Source organism: Bombus huntii, chromosome 13, assembly GCF_024542735.1.
Source record: "Bombus huntii isolate Logan2020A chromosome 13, iyBomHunt1.1, whole genome shotgun sequence".
Lineage (NCBI taxonomy): Eukaryota > Metazoa > Arthropoda > Insecta > Hymenoptera > Apidae > Bombus > Bombus huntii.
The window spans coordinates 591,398-613,462 of NC_066250.1; the positions used below are offsets into that span (position 1 = coordinate 591,398).

A 22,065-nucleotide genomic window follows, 5' to 3' on the forward strand; every position below is an offset into this window, starting at 1 on the left:
TGGCAATATCTTGGTAGAATTTATCGATTAGTCGATGCGTTCCTTCGTGTCTCGGTTATTCCAGTAATTGCAACAGAATATTTCTACGTCAAAATTCGAGGAGAGAGGAGGAAAGTAAGTGGAACTATGCAAACCAATTTATAACGGTTTGTTACGGCGATGATTATTTTTAAATCGTCTTAAGAGAAGAGGCATTAATGGTATTTATAAAACATCGATGAGGCACGATTTTTTTATCGGCCACAGTTTAGAACGTTCTATAAATGTTACAAATATGTATGGATTGTTTTAAAGTTACGAAATTTTTGACACGTTTACGTTAACAACGATTCGAAACTAAATATTATACGATAAACATTCTTCTGGCTGTACTCCGTAATAAACTCTCTGTAATTAAACTAATTAGATACTGTAACTATGCAACTAAACCTGTTGGCTCGCTTTTTGCGGGTCCGTAAGTCGTTAGTAGGGACAAACTGGAACGCTTTAGTTACACAGGCATGATAAACTAAATGCACGATGTCGAAATTCCTTGTCGATTATAACTCTTCTCCGTCGGCGTCTTAGTTTCCGGCTTCTCTCAATTTCCCCCGAATTGATCTACTTATCGAGATTTCCCGGCGAACTACGCTTCCGGGCAAAAAATTGGCAAGCCTGTTCTACAGTTTGCTTCTTAATGGAACTGAAGCACACGCTCCTCCGATTTAAATTACAATAAACGTTACGTACTGTAAAACGATGAAAGATATTTGACGTAACGACGAGTAGTTTGAACGAGAGGAGAAAAGTCAAAGTGGTGGGTGGCAAAGAAGCGAAGGGGTCGCGAAAACATACATTAGAGCGGTTAAAGGCGATTTTCTGACATGCTCCAGAGATAGAGAACCGATCAGTGGTCCATGATGGTCAAGGGATCGTAAAAGGAAGGAAACCTCTATGATCTACGTATGAAACGGCAGGGATGGGATCTAGCCCGAGCTTTACGACTTTGCCCACTTTACATTAAAAGCACTCTCGCGATTAATGGACGACTTCTCGTAAACTCCAACTCCGCTTGTGAATTATCGACGCTCGAATTTCTCGATGAACACGCTCCCTTTCCGATCTTCTTTCGGCTAGCCGACTTGCCCGGCCCATAAATTATCGTTACCGATTAAAACTTTATCGCGAGCATAGTAAACGTCGCGCGCAGTTTTCGATAAAGTCATTTCGCTCGCCGATCTTACTTCTAACCGTGACGCCTCCTCTTATTCGAACGTTGCTCTCAGCCAGAAGTTTGCGAAGAGAAACGAGCCGGATGTTAGATGTTTTCGCTGGATCCGATTGTCCTTCGTTACGATCGATGTCTGAGACAAAACTGAATTTTTATTTCATCGATGTAACATAGTACGGTAGATACAATAAACCTCCGTTTATCCGAACTTGTTCGGAGGACAAACAGTTCACATAATTGCAGTTCGTATTGTAGGAGCTCGCCAATTATCCCTCCACTCTATTTTTCGTTCGTATAATAGGAGATGAAGTTCGGATAGATGAATTCGAGCGGCAGAAGTTCAGTTAATCGGGCATTAACTAAAATTTCGTTCAAACAAATGGAATTCTGCCATATAGTATATATAAATATGGCCCGAATGGTTGAAAGAAAGTATTTCGATAGCGAAAACATCTGCGTGTATTCGAGATATCCGTTATTCTCGCGGCCACCGGAAGAAACGCGCATTTACCATTGTCCAAATAAACATCGATTCCATCGACTTTATCGCTTGCCGCAATAGCATTCGCTTCGCCGGTTACGGGCTATACTCCGCGGCGCGACTGAGCTTCGATATAAAAGAGCACGGCTAAAGTTATTGGAAGGATGAACAAGGAAATCGTGACTTGTGTTTGGACGAAAAACATCGAACGGTATCTCGCGTCCACTCGAACGTGTAAGCCGACGCGAGCATTTTATTTAAAAACGCGCCGATTAAAGTATCAAATCGCTTCTTTTTGGTTCACGCGCGACTCGAGTATTTTATTTCAGTCTAACGTGGAAAAGTTTGTTCGTTCATCCTGCTGGATCTTCCAACGAAAAATACAACCGATTAAAGAGAAAGTCCGTCGTACAACTTTTTTCTCGTAGGAAGAAAGAAAATTTTAGTTGTAGATGATCGTAAGCCTGGAAAGATCCTCGAGAGGAACTAAGGTCCCCCTCGATCAGCCTATTTCAGCGACAAGTTCGTAAGGTACCGTCTGCTCGTTTTCAACCGCATGAGCGCATCGTCTGCGACGCATTCCTTCGTACACGACGGTGGAAGCACCGGGCGAAGGAAAATAAAGGGGGTGCCAGAAGAAGGGACGAGGGTGGGGAACGACGTAACGGAAGAGAAGGAAGCCGGGCTCCGACGGTGCACGCCGTAATTTGAATTCCGAGTGAATTGAGTTCGAGGCTTGCTCGACCCTGTCGAATAACGCCTAGGCGTGTCTGCTTTAATGGAACATTTCCTCCGACGCGACGCTCCGACCACCCGTATAAATAAATAATTAAGACAACCTGCCGTTGTCCGACATTTTTTCGAGACGATTTGCATTTCATTCGCACCGGTTTTCAACTCGACAGCCGAGTTTCCGTCGCGATGAATTAACCCCTCTTCGCCTATCGATTGCTCGCTAATGCCAACAACTTCCCAACGTTTTCGAATTCAACCGGAAGAATTCGAATGGGAATACCGGGGTATGACTTTCGGACAAAATATCGTAATTTCCTCGAAATTGCAGAATTAAGGGATTTTCATGGAATTCGGGAGAATATAAACGATGCTTTCGAGTGGCGAAAAGTTAGAACCGAGTTTCGAGCCTCCGAAACCCATTTGACTTTTATTTCCTCGAAGAAAGCTTTCGACAGCAGCTACTGATATAAATATAAGATATTCAAATAAATATAAGAATATAAAATATTAACGTTCCATTGCTTTTTTATCAACGAAATTGCGAAAAAGCGTATAATATTTGAATAGAAGTTCACGCACTCGACTGTCCGAGTTAGCCCGAGTGGAGAAAGCTATGGTTGCGTCGGATAAACGACTGCCAGCGTTTCAAGCACGTCTAGTTTCAAGGACGATGCTCGCTCAGACAAAATTATTTTCAGCGTTAACGGTGCGAAAAAGCATACGTAGCAAATTAAAGATTCGAGGACGATCGCGTACAATTGAAACGCGATTTCTACTTGTCTGATAACTTTCGAAATATAATTTCTACAAAAGTAATCGCTTCGATCACATTCACTGCGACTAGTATAAGCAGCGAAACTGTCGATAAACGTAAACGACGGAATTGCTCGTCGATACCGCGTTGATCGCGAGGAACGCGCGACTGCCAGTAGAAAGAGACAGACTTTCGTCGGACAAGTGGCCGCCGCCGAGACGGCTCTCTTCGGACAGTAGTGGCAAAGACGCGAGACCACTCGAGAGGCACGAGAGCGCGACACGGTGTCTCAAATTAAAGCGTGCCTTCGTTTTTGCCAACGTTTTCTCGCCGCACCGACGTTTTCCCGAGACGCCTGGCGACGCGTCGACAAAGGTCACGCGGTTCCAGGGTTGGCCGCGATTCGGTGAAGATCGATCGGCCAAAGAGAGCCAGCCAACTTCTTCGAGAACGGCCGAGAAACGCTGCGGAGTGATCGCCAGATTTGTTTCTTTCGCGCAAGTTCGCTTTCGAATCGTTCGGAAACTCAGTTCCTTCGCCGTGGAGAAGCACTTTCGGTCGGAATTTGACGAAGAAATGTCGAAAAGCGAAAAAACGATTACAGGGTTTTGACCCAGTTCGCGTTTTGACGCTTACGGACGGACGTGCGTATAAGAGATATTAGTATTTGAGGTCACGCTACCTTTCTGTCACGGAACGTACATTCTTGTCAATCTACGAATCAATAACTCTATCGAACGAATCACCAACGAGACGATTAATATCGTCCAATGTAAAAACCACCGAGTTTCGTTGTCTCCGGTGGTCTCTGTCGAGCTAATTTATTTTGCTAACGGTAGAAAATTCCAAGTTAGAGAAATCCTGTCCGATACCAAGACCGGTAGTTGCGACCTTTGATGGAAGTTCTCTTCCTCGGCCTTTTTCTAGCGCGCGAGGGAGAAAAGCTGCGCTTCTGGAAGGAAGATTCGAGGGCAAAACAGGCTGCCGCGAGTATCCCAATGACGTGCAACGTCGACCCGAGGGTTCGGCCGATTACTCGCAAAAACATGGACGAGACTACTTCACAGACGAGTGGGATGATTGCGTGGCCGAATTAAAGAGGAGCGACCTCGAGCACGGGGCACCGCAAGCCGCTGCAAGTCCTCGTCCAACCTCGTTTCCCACCTTCAAATCTAAGTTACAGACTTGCAGACCCCTGCCGGATGAAAGTTTTAAGCGGCGAACGCCGCCACCTTTGTGCCGTGGCTACAAAGAGTATTAGAACGGACGGCTGAGAATTATAGTTCTGGAAACCGCGCAACCGGGTTACCGCTTCTCCTATACTTTGGCCGAGGAGATCGTGCGGCAAGTGTTTTATGATGGCTATAGCGAAATTTTGTAGCCAAGAGGAAACCATTTTGGTATATTTGGTAATGATAACGGTATGACGAACTTTTTTACTTAACTCGTCCACTCGGAATAGCAACACCCGCGTAAATTGCTTTCGATGCATTTAATGTACGTGGTAACGTTTAATAACGATTAATTATTTATACACGACGCAAGATGAAGTTAATTACATCGGAGTTGGCCGCACAGTGGATGTTATCTCAGCTATCAAATATCCTTCGATGGCGCTTGGATAAATTTATATACGCGCGACTCGACGATGATGTTCGCGAATGACCCCGTGTTTAACAGTGTACAAGCTGGTGCCTCGATCAGAGTCCAGACATCCGTAACGTCAACGGCTCACGGACATCTTCGATACCTGTATTCGCGTAAACTGTCATACTGTACTGTTTGCGTAGAGCTTGTGTAAGCAGAAGCGCGAAAATTTAGGATTGTTTAAAATATCTTGCCTTCTAGCTGTATTTGTTTTACAAAGTTTGAAAAGTACGAGCCAGGAAAAGCGTATATCGTAATTCTGCTTGTACCATGATTACAAAAGTTACACGTTCCAAGTTTTCCAGCAATATCTTCGAACCTTAGCTCGACTGGATCCTCACGACCAACTCGACCCACTTGAGAAAGAAGATAAGGAAAACGCGTCGAGCTCGAGAGCATGACCTCGAAGGAATCTCTTTCGCGACAGAGAGCCTGTGATTTATTTTCATGCCGATTCGCAAGCTGCAATCAACTATCGTTCGAATCCACGGCCCATCGGTTCTATTCGGTGTGGCTTCAACTCCAAATAAAAAATGTACTATCTGTCTGTATAGCCTTCTGTTTTTCTCGTTCCTTCGCTACCCTGCCGCCTATATTCCGGAATTTCTGGTAATACCAGCTCGCTTTTGCCTGCCCGACCATCCTTCCCATTCCCCTATCGTATCTCTTTCTGTCGAAACTTATATTTCACTTCCAAGTTTTTTCTTATCTCGCGTGTATTCGCTGCCAGCCACGTATATCCGCCAAGCCAGCTCCGATTCGTCTTTTCTATTTCGTTTCATTTACCAGTCACACTTCATGACCCGATAAAGTTTTCCGGGTGGCTGCGTCTCTGCCACCACAACTTCGAGTTTCATTAAATGAGGAAACGGCCGAGACAACGCCGCCGAGAAAAATATATTTCGCCACTCTGGCAAAACGGAGAACAGCCTGTGTTTTATGAAACGACGAACGAATTGGTTCCATAGATGAGAATGTGCGCCAGAGATTGATACAATTGGAAATTGTATTTGTACGTGCGAGATTCGTCACGATTCGGGAATCTGTTTTAAACGAAAATAGAAACGTACGACGAAAATAACGATTTGCACGATTAAAAGGATCAAGATCGCAACGTTTCGCGATGATACAGCCGTTTTAAAACACCGTGTATCCTGACCAATGTCTCGAAAAGTTTGTCCCTTCGAAATTTCGCTCTTTCATATTTTTTCGTTCGAATAAATTTTCGCCCACTAATTATACGAACATATCGCGTACACGCTGGTTATCACCAGGAAATATCCAGCGTATCGAGTATAATTGTGAACTCGCCGCAGCTGCTGCGAGCTATCAATAACCCGCACCCCCATAGCAATTTCACGCGTATCTGTTTTTAATATCGACGTACGCGAAATGCCGCGGGTATTGCGCGCGAGCATTCCAAGAAAAATAAAAATCAATCAGCAAACAGCTCTAAATCATAACCGAAACCGAATATTTGAGGCTCGTAGCATTCCATCCGATATTCATCGGTACGTTCCGACTCCCTGTCGGCGTTCCACGCTTCGAAAGCGGCGACGCCGAAAAATCGATCGGCCACCCTCTGTCAAACAGTCAATCGTTCAACGTTTCGATCGGCCACCCTCTGTCAAATAGTCAATCGTTCGACGTTTCGATCTGCCAGTCACCCGTTCTAACGAAATTTGTCTTTTGCACTGCTAGCAACAGCAAGAATTATAACAAGAAACGATCGGCCGATGTAATTTGTAACAATCTCACGCGTCGACATATGCAATCGTGCTAACGATTGTCATTTAACGGTTGAAATTGCGGCATAAAATTGAAAACAGCGAAAACTACCGTAATAGAGTGATCGAGTGAACGACAAGCGGGAATCGAGGAAACGGCCGAGTTTATCAGCATCGAACCAAGATACCAGAATAATCGAGAATCGAGAGGAATGTAGTCGCAACAGCGCAACGCGATGGTTGAATGCGAATTGGCCTTCGCTCGATTCCTCGGTCGAGCGATCAGCGATGCCGTTGTTCCTGTAAAAAGCCCGACGAAACGTAGAGGCGAAGGATTTTCGGAAAAAAGCAAAAGAGAATCGCGGTTCACCGAATTCGCACAATTCTAATCGACGTATAGCATCGATAAATTCGTTCGCGTCACCGACCACGCGATTCGTGGCTCAGACACGATAAACCTTCCTCCTCCTCCTCTTTCTCTCTTCTCTCTCTCTATCTCTCTCTCTCTCTCTCTCTCTCTCTTTCTCTCTCTCTGCACATTGCCTTTAAAACGTTCTGCAGAATGCGTTCACGCGCTTTATTATCTCGATGAGCTTCGCGCGAGCGCAAGACACAAGCTGGTCCACGATTTCCATTTCCTCCTCTTTATTGGCCTGTTAAAAGTTACGTTTGTGCCGGCATTTACGCCTGATTAAGGTTTAACTCGATTCAAATGCGAGAGAGGGGGACGAATAAGGGCGATGGAGCAGGGTGACTGCACCCTTCTGCACGTCACGGCTTTTCATCCCCTGTTACGCGATTTCAAATACGATCGAAGGGATGTTATTTAGCCGCTTTATGCGACGGATTGACTTTTATCGAGTCACCGGGGACGCCGACAAGTAATTTCTGCGGGTGCCGCGGTCTTTCCTATTCCTCTTTCTTCCATTTTTCTTTCTTGGCGCGGAAATCTTTTTTTAAAAAATAGTTTTTTCAAGGAACTCTTCGAGGAAGAAAGTAGACGGCTTGAAACAACCAAACTACACGATATACGTATGTGGCCTACCAGGTGCCAAGCACGACATTTACGATTAATTACCGGTGATGAATTTCCGTAACAAGACATTGTTTTTTACCGGGAGAATCCTACCGCCGCGCAGGTCCGCTTTTTAAAAGGCAACCAGGTAGAAAAACGTAACGGAGAAATTGGCGGCGATGGAGAGAGGTGGCACGAAAGTGACCTAAAAAAGCCAGCAAGCCATTAAATGTATTTTCCTTCACTTTGGCATCGAATTCGCGTAACGCGATACAACATTGATTCTAGACGAAGAAACAAAGAGAGAGAGAGAGAGAGAGAGAGAGATTTCTGGCTTCGTCGAGGAATTTCGGATCGAACAGCGATAACCTTTTAATACGATAATCGTATATTTTTTATCCAGGACGGCTTCTTCCATGCATCGTGGTAGCAAAATTTTATCGCGAATCAGATTTCACCTCGGATAACGTGACGTTCGTCCGCCATAATTGAACGATCTTAGACGAAACATTTAAAATTAGAGCTTCAAGGAAAAAGACAGATCATGCGTCGTATGAAACTGTAAAACGCGTAATAAAAAACGACAGAACAAAGAAGGAAGAAAAAAAAAGAGATTAGGAGTCTCGTGGAAACTTCAAAGAGGAGCAAAAACGTTCCAGTTTCCCCTATCCCGTTTCCCATTGACCCGAATTCGGTGCTTTCCTGTCCGCACATCTCTTTTTCTATCGGCCGAGAAAACTTTTCACCAGCTGTTCTATCTTTCGTATCGTACCGCCGCTATCATCGTCGCGTTTTGTTTTTACTTCGCCTCGTATCTTTTCTCTTCTCCCTTTTTTTTTCAATCTACCCGTACACTACCAGGTAAAACGCAAACGCGGAGCATCGGAAAACCTTTTTTCTCTCACGATCTTTACCCAACCCTTCGCGTTACAGCTTGATGTTGCATCAGCGTGACATTATTTTTCGCGCTTATCTGACGTTATATTTCACCGTTTACCTCACACGTTGAATGTAACACCGAACCGTCTGATATTCAGGTCACGTGCCGGATTTTCCCCGCGTTTTTCGCGATATTTACACTCGCATCTTTTATTTTGATGCGATCTCTATGCCAGTGTACTGGAACGGAGAACAAAACTAAAGGAGAATGCATCGTAATTTATACGCGTATTCCGCATCCATTCTGTCACAATTACGCTCGTTTCTTCTTTTATATTCGTACGTACTGCAAGTACATTCTCCAAAGATTTAAAATCATCTTAATAAACAATTTCAGTTACTCGTTTCATCTGGTTTCTCAGTCTCGCCTACGTATCGAGCTCGATCCCATCCCTGACCATAATCGGACGATCTTGCAAACCAACGAAATAAAGCCGACGTTGCGCAACGCCAACGACTCGACCCCAATCAAGATGATTAAAAACGATTTAATAAAAAAAAGAAAACATGGTTGAGTGTGTGTTGGCGAGTCGAGTCGAGCGTTAATACATGGCTGGTCATCGTAACGACATTATCGAAGTTCAACCGTTGTAATTATCATAATTGGCCCTCGCAATAATGATTTATTGGGCGACGTCCGTTACGCTCGATATAATCTATGGCATCGTATCATGTATAGCAATTTCCGTGCACAACGTATAAATAAATCCCCGTTATTCCCACGCGAAAAAGCACATTCGAGTGGGTGGAGAAAGAGGGAGGGGAGAGAGAGAGAGAGAGAGGAATGGTTCGATGCGTTTCGTTCGTTTGCCGATTGATGCGTTTCACGCGGTTCCACGAAACGTGGCTAATTCTAACCAGGCAAATGGAAATTGACGTTTGAGTAGCTTCGTCTATTATCTGAATCAATACTATCGGGAATTACAAATCAACTATTATCATCGTTATTTCTCTGGCCGTTTGCGTCCGCTGTTGCGTTCCCTGCTAATTAATCTTCGGGTAGCCAAACTTCTTTCCCAATTTGGGATAAATTATGCATCATGTTTCCAATGTGTTAATGCCGGCTTTTACGGTACGACGAGCAACAGTACATAGTCATCGATTTGTTGCGCGATATAATACCAAACATGTATCGACATATATACGTCGAGTTTAAGTTTTCCGAAGAAATCGATTGAATAGACTATCGTAGAATAAATTCAGCATTGCGAGCGACGAGTAAACATCGAGACAAGCTGATTAGCAAAAATCACGTCAGCTTGCTACCGTGTAGTGTGTAACGAGATGTATTCGCCACGTACACTGTCCTGCGTCGTGCTTGACTTGTTTTCACGACAGAGCCAGGCTTTGTACGCCATGTCCCGAGGAAAGGGCGTCGATAAACAATGTGCAACTTGCAATAAAGCTCGTACAAGTGTCCTTAAGACTACTTCAGCCATGTCGAAACAGCGTTCTTGGTCCTGACGAATCTCCGTCGTAACATCTATAACGCGATACGATTACAGAGAACTACGAGATTATATTTTTTTGTCGCTTCCCACCAAAAGAAACGCCAACAATTTCGATCAGCCGAATCTTTATGAGAATATATTTCCGATAATAAATTTGGCAAATTTCTTTCGGTCAATTTGTCTGCAGCTTTTAATATCCATAATAAACAGCCCGGTACTTTCAACTAAAACGTGCTCCCAAAGGATGCTTCGTTACTTTAATTATAGCTCGAAAATTATAATCGACCCGAGTGCAGCTAGAACATTGTTAGCTTAACTGATACTCGAAGATTATAAAAATTCTACCGTAACTGGAGAATTATTATTGACTCGCTTACGACTCAAATTATATCGATTTAAATTGAATGCAATTTCAATTTCCTTTTCTATTAGATCGTTTAGAGTATTTCAGCGAATGCTTTTTATACGTTGCATAGAATCATATTTGCCAGAAACAAGAACGTTAAGTAAATTAAAACGTTCAGCGAAACGTTATCGTGGTTGAACTCTCCATATTCGTCCGAAATATTCGTCAATTTGGTCGATCTCGTGGAATGTTGTTATAATACCCAATTTTGACGAGCACCTTTTACACGATAATCCTGCTCAAGAACCAACAGAGTATCGTAATTAAAAATTCTACGTATGTAGAAGTTTTCATTTACATATAATTACGTTTCTGTACTTCCGTCTCTGTTCATCGTCGTGCTTCGTCGACCGAACGATGGCACGGTCCAATAAATTAGCCGTATGCGGTTTAGTCGCGTGTACGTTGCTGTATTTCGTGTGGTTCTCGTTGCGCGAGTATCCGTTCTTTGCGTACGATTGAAAATACACTTCGATCTTTTGCCAAATGGAAGCGAGATTTGCTTTTCGCTCGTGTTTTCCGATAAATGAGAAGCATCGAATGTCGCGAATATATCTTATTATCTGCCGTCTTAAATCGATGACAAAATTGACTCGAATCAAGTTATTTAAGGTGGTTTTATGTTTAAAGGGACCCTAGAAGCCACATACTAAAATATTATTTGCGTATTTTTAATCTAACGATCGATAATGACAATAATGGACGGTAGGGCAAAATTTAACGACCAAGTAAAATTAAAATTTCGTATAAACGGCATTTCACGCGCATCAAGCTAATAGTTAACAGGAGGCTCTATAGCCGCATCATGCGAGGAATTTCATTGCACGACGGCACGAAATATACGCTGGTTTGGTCTCGTGTTTCGGTTGACCTTTCGTCTACCATGTTTTAAGACATATTCAACGCCTTCACATATCCGGTATATCCAGTTCTCTATATCGAACCTTCTGCGAGCCTTAAAAACGCCGTAAAAACCTATAACCCTGTCGAAAGGTGGTGATTTCTCCCAAAAAGCTTTTTATTTCTGCCACGAGATCGCATCTCACCATTTGTCGGTGGGTAGAAAACCGCGACAAATTATCCGAAGCGCGACTCTGATCCTCTCCGGCCGATCGATGCGTTTCGCCGACGCGGTTCGCTAATTCCGTACGTGCAAATGGAAACTGACGTTCGACCAGCTTCGGGATTATCCTCGTGACGAAATATCGCTGCCGCATCCTCACGCTCCGTGTAATCGAGCCGATTGCGCAGCTTCCAGTGGAAATAGATAGGACAAAGGGAAACGACGAGAAACGGAAAATTGCTTCGAAGAAACGATAAAAAAAAATATGGAAGAAAAAAGGGACAGAGTAAACTGGAGAAAACGTTTCGCGGGTGGAATTAAATTGAAGCTATGTGGTTGTTTGGTAGCCGGACGATCCAAGGTATGTTCTCGCGCGTTTCCTCGCATTCGTTTCCTTTATCGTTCGACGAATTTCACCTAACTGGTCGTGTTCCGCTCGTTCGATTCTCGATTTCGCGGCTGTTTTAATTAAAGGTTGTCAATTAAACGCGACATATAATTAGGAACGATCGCTTGAATCCGAATCCGTGAACCACGTGGCGGCTAATAGGCCACGGATTTATGACCCGTTTCGAACCGGATCATTTGCTGCAGGGATATCAATGATCGGGGAATATAATTGTATCGATCGTTCGACGCTTGTTAGTGGTACTGCTGAGGCTGTATCTCTTGCGAGAAGAGGAACGACGAATTCTCCATTTAATCGGTGATTTCGCGGGATTTTTGGTCCAATTCCTGGTATTCTGGTAATTTATAGCTACTTGTTAGGTATATGCAAATGTAACGGCTGTAATGTTTGACGGACGTTATACATTTTACGGATCGAGGGAAATATTCGATCGTACGTTACCATACCAACGTTAAGTTACCACGAAAACGATCGAAAATTCGTGAAAGGGTATGACGTAAAAAAACGCTTGGCCCGCGTTATCGATAACAACGCAGATATAAGAAATAGAGCGTCCATGGGATAGCCATAATCCTGGTCATCCGCCATCGAATAAACCGGGTCATAACTTCTATCGCCATTAGGCCGTGGCAAAGTAACAATTTCGGCGCTGAGAACGTGTCTGGCGTCAGCGTCGAGGCGCGCTACGCGACTTTTACGATGGCAAGACGAGCTCGAGTCGATTAACTTAATTAGACAATCGCCTAATGAATTCGAGAATGGCGGCCCATTAAGCGGCCGACTAACGCGCATCCTTGATCGTTTTCTCGTATACGATGTACTCAGAACGGACTTTGCTATCGCGAGCCTCGTAAATAGAGCTTTATCGCTCTTCGTTTGCCACCCTTAGTCGCGAAACCGTCGCTGCACCGGCTAAATCTCTGTCCCGACCAAGTAGATAATGGCATGCTATGTAAGATGGTTTAAACGAGCAACAAAACTTGCTTTTGGGATAGTTGTAATAAATATAAATATCAAGGGTGTATGCCAGGTCTGCAACGAGACTGCGCGAGAAGGATACTTTCGACAGATGGTGTCAAGAAAATTCGAGGATTATATATTTTTCGGAATAACGATAAATGGATCACCCGCGGAAGGTAGTTTCTTTCTTCGAAAAAGAAAATTTTCTTTCGTCTCCGATCTACTCGTTTCAACGCTTATTTGAGCATCTGTGTACGTCGACGAAACATTTGTATACCCAAATACCAAAGCTAGCGGAACTTTCTTCAAACAGCCAAATTTAACGCGAAACTCCGTCAGGGAAGGTGTCAAGAGTCGCACAGGAAACAGAGTTTTGCTCTTTAATCTCGATTTTGTTTCGAGTCGATAACTCGATTAGTTTCCGAGATACGAGCGCAGCGTCTTAGACACGCGGCATGGCAAAACGGTAGCTGAGATTCTAAGATACGGAGTGACCTACTTTTTCTTCCTGAAATTACGTACGTCGCTGGCAGCAACATAAAAACGACGTTGACTCAGCGTCCTGTCATCGCCTAGCTCTGGCGACTCGTACGTAAATCGTGCGTAGTAAACGAGTGTGCGACGAGAGTAAACATAGCGAAATACTCAAAATTATGCTTTGGATCGAACGACGACGTCTCAAAAGGCAGAAATCGTATCGACTCGAGTCTTAAAGAGGAGCGTTCACTGATACACGTGTCATACGGATCTTTGAGAATAATTAACGCGAATCGAACGTTATAATTTTTTTTAATTTTAGTACTTTTAATAAGTATTGCACGAGTATAGCTCAAAACGAAAGATCGATGACGGATGATTTTTAAGCAGTTTCGTCTGTGATAATATTCAGAACTACTTTTAACGATTAGTCGATGCGATTCGAGCGATTAAACATTGCTTCCAATTGCGATTATCGATGCCTTAACATTGAATGAACGTAATCGACCATACTTCCCGAATTTTGGCATTTTCTATTCTTAGTTTTTTCTAGTTTTGCTCTTTAAACCGGTTAATTTCGGCGATTAGTTTTCGCGTTATCTAATAACAGCGAGAAAATCGGCCGGAAATTAGGCACGCAACCGAAAACGGCACACCGAACACGCCGATCGATAGCAACACGCCTCTGGCGGATCTTTTCTTCCCGAAACTTTATTCTCGTGGTTGCCGAGGTCGATGGAAGAATTGCTCGTTGAATTAAATTCCTGCGGTGTTGTTCGGCTGCACTGTCTACCGACCTGACTTCCGATAAAATCGAGCAGGCTTCAAATTGGTTAGAGCCACCCCTAACCCCTAACGGAGTCGGTACACCGGCGTTATTTTCTTCGCGAGAAACGAAATAGGGAAAAAGCGGAATTTTTATATGTTTGGTACGTAGTTCACGCAGGTTATCGCGATGGTCGTTAAAGTTGTTACGAATTTACGTATTTAATATACACCGAATTTACTTTGAATCCTTCCGAAGGCACAATAAAACGATACAACGTCGTTACGTAGAACATTATGGGTACATTAAAATCGCTTACCGTAATCGCTATACAATTAGAATCGTTCTAAAGGCGAGGCTTCTATCGTCGAAGGGAAACAGGAGCGTATCTTGAAAATACCACGCTGGCGTTAGTGGATCGATCGTCGAAGGATCAGTGTCACGGAAAGGACGAGAATTTTGTCCCACTACAGCACCTACAATTAAAAAAAGTTTCGATGTAACAACTGTTAAATATAATATTTAGATATATAACTTATGAGAAAAAACATAAAGCGAGAAGCGACTCATCGTGAAAGTTGAACCGTCGCTATACATCAACCTAAATGCGCGTCTCTTCAACATTTCAACTTCATTTCGCGAGACAAGTCCCCAGCACGTGCCTCGGAGGCTTGGTTCGAGGCGAATAAAGCAAGAGACATTCCTCAAGACCTCCTACATACGTCGGTCAATGAAATTCCAGGGCGGCGCCTGGCTGGAAAGCCTGAATTTTTCATTAAATTAACAGCGCAACAGGTCGCGTATGGCGCGTGTCGAAGAGAATTGTTTAAATATTGCACGAAAGGAGCGGCCGCGATGTCTTTTTTTCTACCCTTTACCGGTCCCCTTCGACCCTCTTTCCCTGGCGACGAATTAACGCGCAACAGGTGAGTCCCTACACTGTCCGCGCATAACTCAGCGAGACGGATATTTCGAATTTTTCCATCCTTTCTCGTCATTTTGTCGCGTCCTGCGTTTGTCGAACGAACCAACAAACCAACACCTTTGCTCGGTGTTGCGTCAGAGGAAAATGGCGTCAAGTATCGTGAGAACGCGCACTGGCGGACAAAAGTTTCGGGTCACTCGGTTTAAGCCTGGATTATAGTTCGATGCTACGTGAAACGTCAATCGCTCGACTCCAAGTTGAGAAAGTTATCCCGTTGGAAACCGTAAATTTCTTTTTAATTTCTCTGGGTATTCAACGAGGAGCAGAGAGCAGCCGAGTATTTTTGTTATAACTTTTTAAAACACGCTTCGAGCTACGTAACTCACGCTCAACGAGAAAAACTACGAATGCAACCGTTTTAATCTGTCGCGTAGATAGCAACGAATCGCAGAAGGTTTATACGGCACTACGATATCGGCATGTTGCATTTGGGAATTAGAAACGTGCACTGTCCTTTCAGACATCGAGCAAGGAGATCGATAATCCGAGAGATCTGCAGGATCGCGAGCGGCAAAAAGAAACTAGGAGAAACGAAATATCGTCGACAAAGGAGATGAGCTTTCCGAATGAAACAGACTCGAAGAGATTGAAACGATAGCCGAACGAATTTTTTTCCTCGAATGTCAAAGGAATATCGATGAACCGTGAACGTAAGATAAGATGTCGCGGTACTTGTAATTAAAAAGGAATTAACGTCGAGACACGGGCTGGTATATAAGGGACGAAAACCACAAAGAACAGAAGGTCCGACTAAACGAGAGAAGACTTACGACAGCTTTGTGAATAATTAAACGTAGATCTGAGAATAGACAAGTAGAAGGCACAGACCGAAGAAGATTATAGGAAAGTCTATAAAGAAATTATAGAAAGAAATAACAAGGAATATTCCGAACGTAAGTCAGTCGGTATTTAATCAAAGCGACTGCTGTATAAAAAATTGCCAAGAAAACGTTTAGAGCCAAGCAGAGACGTAATTCAGCGATACGTACTTCTAAATTGAAGGTAAGCAGCGTCTTTTATGAAAAGCGTTCTCATTCTCAGGCATTTGCGTGCATAACGTCTATTCGGAGAAACGAGTATCTTTCTAGTTTGAAAATTAGTGGGAAAATTACCTGTGTGCAGGAAGCAGCACCGAGAATCGAGAAGTGGAGAGATCTCTGAACGACTAGCAACAAGTTGCGAAGGCAACGACGTACCAGCAGGTTTCTTCGTACGCGTAGACGCGTAAAATTTTTCATTCGCCAAGTGCTGTCGTTCTCTCCTCCTCTTTCTTTCTCTGTATTTCTCCTTCACTTTCGCGATTCTCCAAAAACGATCGAGACCGTTTCGTCTGGCAGCGTGGTGCAACAGGTAGACACTTAGTATCCTTCTACGAAGCGGAATTAATTTCCTCGACGCGATCCACGTTTATCAGAACGAAACGTGTGTAGCTATGGTACGAGCCATCTATTCTTTTCCTCGTGAGAATTTTTCTCGGCTGTTCGGTAATCCAGAGTTTAAAGAAATCGAAAATTACCGACTTTGATATTGCTCTCCGGAATTTTAATTCGAACGAATTATTCGATCGAATAATTTTTCTCTCCGGATTAAAACGTCGAATAGAGTAATACGAGATTTCATTGGAAACGATCAAAATAATAAAGCAAGACGAACCAATTTCGCGGTGCATCGTTTCTACGACTTCTTTCCCTTAATTGAAATACTTTTCCTATCGTTGCTACACCGAACTACGAGAAAATTAATTCTACGAATATCCAAGAACTACTCCCTTACGTTTTTCCCCCCTGTAGCAAGATCTTTTTTAAATTAAAAGAAAGGAAAAGCAAAAGCTTCGTAAATATTCTCCGCGTACCATTTACGGAACGGTAAACGATCTTCCGTCAGACGTGGGGAAATATCAGGCGCAATAATAAGCTCTAAAGGAAGAGTACGTTGATAAATTGCACCACACTGAATAAATGCGTGTACAGATGAGAACAACGAGTGACTTTATCGCGCGTACGAGGCCGATAACGATGAAAAAAGACAAAAAGAAGGCGTTGTAATCCCACAGTGGCACGTTTCTGCACAGGATTACCATCCATAGACAGGAATGACAATGTTCAATATGTCGGTAAGGCAATTTCCTATGAAAGCAACGTGCAACAGGTAGAGAACGTCGCCTTGCTCGCGAATCGTATCGCATTGGAACTTCTCGATCAAATAGATACAGCTGGCTTCGACGGAATTTTATTCGAGACCGACTTACAACGTCTCGCTTTCTAACGACGATTATTTCACTGTCATGTGCACCTGATTAGATCCACGAATTGGCTCCAGAAGAATGATGTTCGAAGAGTTCGCATCCGTCGTTGTACGATATCCAATAAATAGAACGATAAAAAGAATTTTAATTCGTCCGAACAAAGGATGAGAAGAGAAATAGCAACGCGGTAAAAAAAAATTGGAGAGTAAAGAATATGGCGGTGAAAAAATATAAACGTAGGAAACGATTAGGGATAGTGATATCTATACGATCTCTAGGAATATTTTTCATCGAAGAATCGGATTATCTCGAACGAGACATCTTGTTTCCTTCGACGAAAATTCGTTCTTGCTGATCGTTCAACGTCATTTCGTATCGTTGGAATCGTCTAATGACACGATATTGGCAAACTTGGTTTAAACGCGACGTAACTAACGCAGCGACCCAGTGTAACGCGAATCACAAAATTCGCCATTGAAAAATGACTATCCACGGCGCAGCAAGTGGAACGAGTCAACCAGTGGTCAGACCAGGAATCGCGTTCCACCATTTCGTATCGATTTTTCGCGAGAAGTGGATGACCCGGTTTTTGGCGCACGCTTTGTGCCGCTTTTAACAAATGACCAGTCACACTCGTTCGCCAAGAAATTTCTAACCAACCGCGAACGAAAAGCTACTTCGAAAATCATTTAAAATGAAAAACTCACGATACCATCGTACATTGCTATTTTCATATATTAAATCGACTAAATCCCGTTTTGATCGACGTGTTTTTTTTTTTTTTTCAATTTATAAACCGGCAATACTTTCTATTTCCGAAACGAAACTTTTTATCGTCTATCGAATCACCACATTGGTTCGCCGTGAAATCACCGTACTATTCGTTGAAAGAAAGGCCCCCGAGTTAAAACACGTTGATCAGACAGCAGGCAACGATTCGGGAGCTTTCAAACAACGTTTCGATTTCACACGTAAGCGATCGACGACTCTTAATTACACAATGTACCAGCTTGTACTTAATCAAAGAGATCGGCGAATATAGAAAGAAACGAGAGAAAGAGGCTGAGCAAGATTCGCCGAGAGAAACAGAGAAGTAAAGTGGCTTTGAAAATTTTCGACAGATATATTACGTTTCCTTGTTCGAGACGTCGGAGCGGAGATCGCGATGTATCGTTTCAGTTTCACACCGACTCGCGACTGGCGCGATCAATTACTCGCGTGGCCGCATACTTGGTTAACTTCAACGGGATTTTAGCGATGAAAGAAAAGAATCGAAGTAAAAAGAACGTAGAAAAGAAATTAACGAAATGGTAAAACTAGGAGATAAAGAAAGGAAAAAAGGGGGATAGAAGAGGAAGAGTAGAGAAAAGAGGTTGAAAAGGGGAAAAAATGGTGAACGCGTAGCGATTGCAGAGGTGTTAAAGGACGTTCTATGCCTGTCTCTGTCTCCGTAGGTACTGAAGCGCAGTTCGATACCAAGAACGGTTATATTCCAACCCCTTCTCCGCCGTTCGAACGCTACGCATCGCAAGATGGCTGGCCATGTTTGCGAAATGGCGCCTGCGCGTGCGATTTCTGCTCGGATGCCCCGTACGTCCCTCTACGCCTCCTCGTTCCTTCCTCTTTCTCCTTTCTTTCCATCGTGGAATAGCGATGGGACCGATCCGAGACCTACTTGCTATTTTTCATCGATTTGTCGTTTGATTGGTCGAGCTTTGTCAGTTTTAAGCGAATTCATAGTGGAAACGGCGTACGAGGAATTTTATGGCTGATTAATTTACTTGTTTCCAGAGACCTTGTTTCGGTTCTCCGTTTTTCTTTTCTCCGGTTTCTACCTAAATTGAGAGTCTCTTTTTCTTTTTTTAAACGCATTGAATTGTTGTACATTTTGTGGAATGTATCGATCGGAGAGAATTCTAAGATGCATTTGTGATTTTAGCAAAATTATTTAGCGTAAAAAGAGCGAGATATTGTAACGAAAGAGCTTGGCGAATTGCAAATTCAACGTGGCACAACAGAAATAGTAACCGTGCGTTTGAAAGCTCGATTCGTCCTCGATTTGAAGCTATTCAAACGCGAGGAAAATTCTGCTTCAGGAGTAAAATCAATTAAAAACGGGGACAACTCGGAGAATTAATCACCAAGTTGAAACATTTGATTTGAATAAATGTAAATTAACATTGTCTTTTGACGTCGATATCCGGGAAACAAATACATGTTCGGATTCCTATATGTAGAAATACTCGTTAAATGGTTAAAACGCGATCGAGATACGCCGATGTTGTCTCGGGGAAAATAAGAAAGGAACGAAATCGAAAAATGGATAAAATTCAAGAAGGATAGAATATAATTAGCGGCTGGCATATTAAAATATCGATTTAACGAAGGCACATCAATACCATCCGAGTCACGTTTGATCCCATCGCTAACTGAAACATCCCCTGCTATTCGTCGCCGGTTCATGCGACCATCTTCATCCCTCTCCCCTTTCATTTGATCATCTCGGTCCCCTGTCTTTTCCCCAGACTATTCTCGCCTTTTCTTCCAATTCTTCGAACGACCGATTTCCAACAACCCCCTCACCGATACCTCTTCAACCACTTCGTCTATGATTATTTCGCACTATTACAGGGACGTCCTTGTTCGGCCACCGAATATCACCAAAAATATTCCTCTCTCTCCTGTACGGGTTTTAATCCACGTTCCCTCTTCTCGTACACGCTACGATCTTCCACGACGAGAGAAGACGAAGAAACACCTTTCGAATCACATTTTTACTTAATTGCATTATTCGTTCATCCATCTGGTGGAAAACGTATCTTTTATCTCATTTTTTCGTTAACACTATTTTTGCATATTATTGCTACGGTATAACCAAAATATTGCGCGAGTCATAGCATGCCTCGATACGAGGGAAACACTAGAAACGGTTTACGTGTAAGAATTACTCGGAATGATCTCTTCACCTAAGCAAGCGTAATGGAGAAGTCGATAGATATAAAAACAGCGATGATGAAATGTCTGAAAGTATATAGATTCTGACGCAATCAGAACGACACTGCAGTAAAATGAAATAAGTCGATCAATGATCAGACAACCTATTCAACTCGGAATGACATTCAAATAATTCGTATATCAGCATCTATTCTCTGTAACATCGTGCTGTAGTTTAGAATAACATTTTTCGTCATTACCAGATTTCTTGAAACGACTCCAACTTCTCTTACAATTCGACGTTTTTTCTTATCTTCGGTAGCGGTGGAAACAATTTAGACGCGACGAGATACCCTGCTCTGTGTCACGAGTTCTTCGAAGTAATTTTCAGTTAATCTTATAAACGCTTAATTGTGAAAATCTGTATTGAACGCACTTTATCCTACAACTTCATTTAGAGTATTTGTAGAGTAAAGTATAGGTATTCCGATTCTCGGTTAATCAAAGTAGCAGTTGCTCCCAGGTGCCACCAATTGAATTACTTGACCAGGCACGTTTCACTCGCTAAGTACTGAAAGTGACTTCGTAACTTGCGGTTAATACGCTGATACAAATTTAAACGGGACACGAGACTGATTCTTGAAACAGTCTCTATGAGCATTCGTCGCTATTATAGGACATCCTGGCTGGATCAATAAACGTTCTACGTTGGGCAAATCCGTCTCTGAGCACGAGCATTTTTATCGAGTATTTATCGTACGAAACCAGTCCAAATTCAACCAGAGACATGGTCGGATGTAACTTTGCTCTACCGTCGAACGTTTCAAACGAGACTTGATTCCAACTCGTGTCAAAATAGAAATGCCATTGTTACAAAGATTGATTTTTTCTTTAGAAAATTCTACGAGCTTCCGAAAAAATATTCTCGCAATCGTTGAACTCTTCGTCGCGATCGAGTTACAGAAACGTTACTGTACGAGATAGCTATTTCACGATATCATAAAGTGTCCGAAGCGTGGCAACAAGCGGATGCCAGCAACAGCCCAGGTCTGTTGGCGCGTGTACGCGCGCGTTGTCGTGTGTTACGCGCGCGTGTCGTGTATTTTGCGTGCTTTTCGCCCGAACACATCGAGCACAAGGGGATTCATTAAGCGCGCGTGGACGCCCGTGTACGTGCTTTGTCAGTCTCTATCGGGATGGATGCTCGTGACGTTATGATTAACGCGACTGAATTTTACGCGCGAGACTTCGCATCGAGCCGGTGATTTCCGGCCGAATCGATTAAGCTTTCCGCGCGTGATTCGTGCCCGATCACCGGAATCGATCGACGCGACGTTTGTCACACAGTATTTTTCGTTCATTTTCTCCTCGTTTTTATTTTTTTTTTTTTTTTTTTATCCTTTCGCCGACAAAAAAAAAATTACACCATGTTGTATGCAGAATTGTTTGACGCGATTTATTTTTTGACTGACGCGAAGATTAGATGGAAAAAAAATTGCAGTAACGGTCAGTTGGAAACAACCGATAGAAAACGCGAATGACGATGTTTTAAAATTCACCGAATGCATACGTTCAACGCTAGATATCGGTTTACACTTTTATAGTTTTGGTACGATAATAAAACTTAAATCGTGTATGTTTTATCCAATGATTTCGCGTCTTTCATATAAAAGATTCGACTGCAAAGTCAATCGCTACTCTGAACGAAAGGTACGTGATTTTAAATATACGACCCGATAACTGCGTCGTAGTCGATAAAGATCCTTCTCATAAAACATGCTGCATGTGCTAGATTTCTGTTCCGATTCACAAAATTACCGCGCAATCCTTAATACCCGATTAATTTGACGACCTCGCTCGT

The 22,065-nt window shown here is 43.0% G+C and overlaps 1 protein-coding gene and 1 long non-coding RNA gene across 2 annotated transcripts in view; one reads left to right on the top strand and one right to left on the bottom strand.

Annotated features, from left to right (window-relative positions):
• Positions 1-18,222, bottom strand: part of LOC126872313 (uncharacterized) — a 161,518-nt gene extending 143,296 nt beyond the window's left edge. The window contains exons 1-3 of the long non-coding RNA XR_007691936.1: positions 17,318-18,222; positions 16,138-16,355; positions 14,360-14,516 (exon numbers count right to left, since the gene is read on the bottom strand). This is a non-coding gene — a long non-coding RNA (uncharacterized LOC126872313). The remainder of the gene's footprint in view (positions 1-14,359; positions 14,517-16,137; positions 16,356-17,317) is intronic.
• LOC126872304 (spermidine synthase) overlaps positions 1-22,065 on the top strand; it is a 191,434-nt gene that overhangs the window by 145,953 nt on the left and 23,416 nt on the right. The window lies entirely within an intron of this gene.